Raw genomic sequence first — 6000 nt, forward strand, 5'->3', positions numbered from 1 at the left:
AATAAAAGGGTAATATGCTAATTAGACCGGGTCAACCAGACATCCGACTTCCTTCTGGACAAAGCGGTGGTGGGGGCTGAGGCAGAGGCAGTTAGGGGCGATCAGGCTGGCAGGGGAGGGCAGTTGGGGGCAAGATCAGGCTGGCAGGTGGTTAGGGGCAATCAGGCTGGCACGGGAGGGCAGTTAGCAGTGATCAGGCAGGCAGAGGTAGTTAGGGGTGATCAGGCAGGCAGAGAGGTTAGGGGCAATCAGGCAGGCAGGCAAGGGGTTAGGGGCGATCAGGTAGGTAGGCAGGTGAGCGGTTAGGAGCCAGCAGTCCCAGATTGCGAGAGGGATGTCTGACTACTGGCAGTCGGATATCTCCCAAGAGGTTCCAGATTGGAGAGGGTGCAGGCTGGGCTGAGGGGACCCCCCCCACCCCCATGCATGAATTTTATGCACCGGGCCACTAGTAAAATTGTAAAATACATTCCATGTAAAGACAAATATAAGGAACCATAAATATTGTTATAGAAACTATTGGTAAGGATTTATACTATTTTGTTGTAGAGAATATCTTTTCAAGTATGACCAATGATAAAATTACACAGAAATTAATTTCTAAAATCGACAAGATAAAATTTCAACTCAATATTAAAAGACAAATAATAGCCAATTAGGAGTACTTTCCAAGTATATTCTTGAGGAAATAATAACATTCTTAATTGGTGAACAGCACTTAAAAATCAAAAGTAACAATGAAATAAAAAAAAAATTGACCACACTTCATTAGTGGGCACTTCCCTATTTCTAGATAAATTCCTTGTAGCATTCCAGGCTTTTAAATCCTCCAACACCCTTCTTATAGCATGCTCTTCCTTGACTATCTGTCAGTTTCTTGTAGGCATGGCCTTTGCCTATCTCATTTACCGCTATATCCCAAATCATTAGCACAGGACCTGAATTAATACATGTTAATGTTAATGTTGAAGAATATGAATAAGAATTCATCATTCAGTACATGGAGATGCTATTTAAATAAATGTAAAAGCTGTATTTCAGTATAAATAAAGATGAATATTAAAAATAAGATTAAAATAATAAATGACAATGTTCACAGTTGGCAGAGATACAGTAAATACATGAGCACTTTTCTACCATTAATGGGAATAAACATTGATGCAGCTTTCTCCACCATCTTTGAGCATATAGAGACCTGCTGAGAACAGGACTTTCAAAACAATAAATGCCCAAGGCCTTCTTTGCTGACTATACCATAAACAGGGTCTCCAGAACCAGAGGCAGCACACAGTTCTTCTTAAAACTTAAGGAGTTTATGTTGGAGATGGAACTGAATGCTGCCTAGACAAGAAATGTGCTAATGTGTACAAAGCAAAGAACAACACAGTGTTTCCTGGTGGCAAACGTAAGAAAACCAGAGTCACCTGGGGAAAGGTAACTCCTGCTCATGGAAGCAGTGGCCTGTTTTGTGCCAGATTCTGAAGCAACCTTTCTGCTAAGGCCATGGACACAGAATCTGTGTAATGCTGTGCCCCTCAAAGATTGAAATCTATTTAAAAATCTATAATAATAAAAGTGTAATATGTAAATCAACTGAACGATTGGACAGCAGAACGACCACCATACAAGCTCCAGATGACCATGCTATTACACCTGCTGGCGCCAGGCCAGCCAAGGTGGGTGTGATGCGATTGGTAGGGGCCTGGCCATCGCCCCATGATTGCCCTGCAGAGAGAGGCCCAGGCCACCGGCCAGCGGGGTGATCGATCAATCAGGGGGTTCTATGATCGCCCAAAGAGGGAGGCCCAGGCCACTGACCAGTGGGCTGCAATGGGTGGGCAGGGCCTCCCTCTGCAGGGATGATCTATTGTGGAGCCCTGGCCAGGTGGGCAGTGCCAACTCTTTGGGGGGATTGATCACAGGGTTCCCAGACTGTTAGAGGGCACAGGCTAATTTCGTGCAACAGGCCTCTAGTAAATAAATAAAAGTGGATTTGAAAAGAAAAGGTGCAACTTTTCTAGATCTTATCTCTACATTGAAAGACTAACATGCATACTCTTTGACCCAGGATTGGCACTTGTAGAAATGTTTCTGAAGAACTTAGCATGAAAATATTTTGAGATTTTCTTATTAGGATGTTTATATCATTGCAGCATTGTTTGCAATGAAGAAAAGGTGATAATTTAAATGTTCAACATTAGGTCATTGGTTAAATAAAATGAGCTATATTAATTTAACAGAATATTAAGCTTTCAATATGATTTTGTGAAAGAATATTTAATGACATGCAATATTTTTTCATGATTTTAAAAAAAGTGGATAATACCATATAATGGGCCAAACCTCGTTATCCAACAAAAATGCACAAGGAACAACTTTATTGTAATGGTTAAAATGTTTGAAAATTGCTTAGTGTGATAATAAAAATAAGGTATAAAAGAGACCCACAGGCCCTGAACTGAAATGAATGGCACCGAACTAGCATGTCATCTGTTTGTATTTTTTTTTAAAGCATGGGGGTTTTATTTGCTTGTTCATTTTTACTAACTTTTAGAGAGAGGGGAGGGAGAAGGATAGAGAGAAAGAAACATCCATGAGAGAGAAACGTCATCAGTCAGCTGCCTCCTCCACACCCACTCCAGGGGATCAAGTCCACAACCCAGGAATGTGCCCTGGCCTGGAATCAAACCAGTGACCTCTTTGTTCGTGGGTCAATGCTCAAATGCTGAGCCACACGGGCCAGGCTAAAAGTATGCTTCATATCCTTTAGGACAGTTGTTTCTCTCAGGTAAGTTAAGCATTCCTCTTGCATTTTTAATTTAAACAATTGATTTAGTTAGAAAGAAGGGCAATCCATGTTTAAATGATGAATTCTGGGTAAATCTTTTCCAAAAGGAGGCACTTCAGAGCCAGGGCTGGAAAGCTGTTTCTTTTTCAGCTGATGAGCAAGGGGGAGTTTCAGGAGTTTGGCTTGGAGACCCAGCGTTAATAGCACCTAAGTCTCCACAAGAGAAGCTTATGGAAAGCCCAGAGAAACGAAAGAGGATTTATTTACTTTCTTACCTACTTACAGCCATCAGCATTTCTGTTTGTGGATACCAGCCTCCGATCTAGCCTGATCTAGCTTTTGTTTTTGTTTTCCTAGTGACAGAGTCTGTGTTCTTTAGCAAGGATATAAGGAAGTGATATGCATCATTATTTTGTTAAAAATGCACAGATTTTCCCAACATAGCTCCCTCCTTCTCTCCTGGCAAATCCTATCCACCACTGCCCAATAAAATCATCTTTCAAAGCTTGTGGTTGTTCTTTTCTTCCTTTAAATACACATATCAGAGAAAAATCACTGCAGATTCACATTATTCTAAACAATTTATAAGAAAGTCTGGCTGGCTGTATTTCCCAGTAGAAAGGATTGGGCCATTTCTATAAATGATTTATTATTGTTTTCTTCTGTAGGCATCAATAAATGAGACTGAAAAATCAAAGTTAATTAAATAAAAACTAATCAAGTTCTTTTTCTTAAACGTACATATATGTATATATTTATATACTATTGCATTTTATGCGTGTGTTAAATTTTTGTATTCTTCACGCATATGTATAAATATGGATCAGTGACGTCCTTTTAAAAAAAACCTTTCTTTTCACTCATATTTAAAGATGTGACTATAAAAGGTACTAAATGGAAAACAGGAAAGCATGCCAACAGCCAAGCCGACGGGAGACATCTGAAAGAAATTAGACACATTTTCAGGAGTACTTTTCCATTCCATCCCTGTGCCCCTGGCTAGCATGTTCTTTGTACATTGGATTCCAGCTTCGGAGAAATTGGCAAACACACAGGACCAGTGCATGGGCCTCATGTCTCCTTCATTGATCAGATACAGCCGGCGAGACTGGGGCCAAGACTGTGTGCCACTGATTGTAATAACTTTGTATGTACACACACACATACACACACACACACACACACACACTTTTTGCTTACTTTTTGTGAAAGTGGAAAGAGGGTAGGAAGAGAGGGTATTAAGATTTTCAAGAGACAAATACCCTTGAATCAATCATAGGACTTAAATACAGGGCTTGCTATATAAGAGGAACAGTAAAGTCTATAAACTCAAAGTTTGTGTTTGGACAGACTATACACCCGTTTCAATGTCTCTTTGTCACTCCACTCCCCACCTCCAGCAGCCACTCCTGCCACCTGGTCAGGCCATCTAATCTGATTCCTATTAAAACCAGGCATTGCTCACAAGTCATACTTTTAAAACTTCTTTTCCTGAGGTGTTTGCAATCTAGAAAGGGTCTGTACCTGCTGTTTGCCTACAGAAGTAAGATTCCTAGCTTCTTCCTGTTCTGCTCTGCTCTACATGACAGAGCATGGACCCTTGTAAATTCTATTTCCTGGACACCCTTGCCAACTTGCTTCAGGTTAGCTTTTGCCCAGGGTAGCACTGGAGGGGAACTGTAGAAGTAGAATAAGAGGAATCCAAGGTGGTTCTTCCCTCTGGTTGCTGGTGGTGAACCAGTGAGCTGCTGCATCTCCTTTGTGACCCCAGCTGTCTCAAGCATCACCACCTTCCTAGCTTCCATCTGTTGCTAGTGGCTCCACCTTCTAGGATCTGGCAACTTCTCATTTCAGTATATGATCAGACCTACGGGTGGTGGTGGAATCTTCCTCTTGCAAATCTCTGGGCCACCTTATCATCTCCTTTACTCTAATATTCTGTCAGCTATTACAATCCCCTAATAGCTAACGCCCATACTAATTACTCCATTGTAACTGCATGTAGTAGTGCAGGTCCAGTGCAAGGCTGCTGCTTTGTGTCCTGGAACAGAAGCAGAAGGTCCTCAATTCAGGCTATATCCTAAATGATTTGACTGTACCATTCCCTGGTTTGGAGAGGGCTCTATATCAGTACACTCTAGAACCATTGGAAAAACCTCTTGACCTCAAGTCCGTGTCCCTGGTTATCCCATGATGCCATAGCAAAGAAGAGAAAACACCCGCATCACAGTAACCAAGCAGCATGCAGAAGTGGCAGCTACCTGACCAGAGATCCTCCCAGAGCAGTTGGCAGTGATGCCATGCAGTGGGGCCCCTCTTCAAGTTCTCATTTGAGTCTACAGCCCTCACTGAATCACAAACAGAGTATGTCATCCACTGCACCAAACATACCTTCCCTGACCACACGTTGTTCCAGTTTTGACTGCACAAAATCACTCAATGGCCAGACCTTGAGGAAGGTCACAGTGCAGATGGAGCCCCCTGAGACCTGCTATAGTCTGGTGGCACTGCCCAAGGGAGACTCGACAACTGTGGCCTGCACATTCAGGTGTATGATGAACTTCACTGTCAAGGACTGTGACCTCACCACTGGGAAGACTGACGATGAAGGCTCTGAGGATGAATTTGTGCTGGAAGATCTGGAAGCCACTATAGCTGATCACACAAAAAAGGTCATGAAGCTGAACGTTGAAGCAACTTAGGATGAGGTAAGGGATGACTTTGAGAAGGAGAAAACATTCACCGTGTCTACCCCAAGGCACTTGAAGTGGCTGTGGGAAATACTGTGAAATTCCTGGGAATGAACCTTTGTGAGAGGTCAAAGTGCCAGATAACAAAAACACCCACACATTACTCCTGGCTGGCATGTTCCAAGGTGACAGTGACATCCTGGTGCACTCCCAGCTGCTGCTTTTGGACACAGTTACGATGCAGATGACAGCCAGAAGTTCAGAGGAGCTGCCAGTAGACATCATCTTGGCATCTGTGGGCTGAGGCCAGCATGCACTAGCCCTGCTCCTACCGTTTCCCCTAACACTACGCAGAAGTCGCATCTTCCTTCCGTACCCAGGACAAAGTCTTTCCTAAGCCTCTGTATTTTTTTAAAGGAATCGTTGTTTGTTTTTTGTTTGTTGTTGGTTTTTCTTTTATATAAATTTTAACCTTTGTCCCAGGACTGTTAGGGTGTTTGTTTTCTTTTTTTTTTTTAAATA

The 6000-nt window shown here is 42.4% G+C and overlaps 1 pseudogene; it reads left to right on the forward strand.

Annotated features, from left to right (window-relative positions):
* Nucleotides 1-5782, forward strand: part of LOC132239095 (coatomer subunit gamma-1-like) — a 120742-nt pseudogene extending 114960 nt beyond the window's left edge.
* The last annotated feature ends 218 nt before the right edge of the window (nt 5783-6000 follow it).

The sequence above is a fragment of the Myotis daubentonii genome, chromosome 8 (genome assembly GCF_963259705.1).
Source record: "Myotis daubentonii chromosome 8, mMyoDau2.1, whole genome shotgun sequence".
Taxonomy (NCBI): Eukaryota; Metazoa; Chordata; class Mammalia; order Chiroptera; family Vespertilionidae; genus Myotis; species Myotis daubentonii.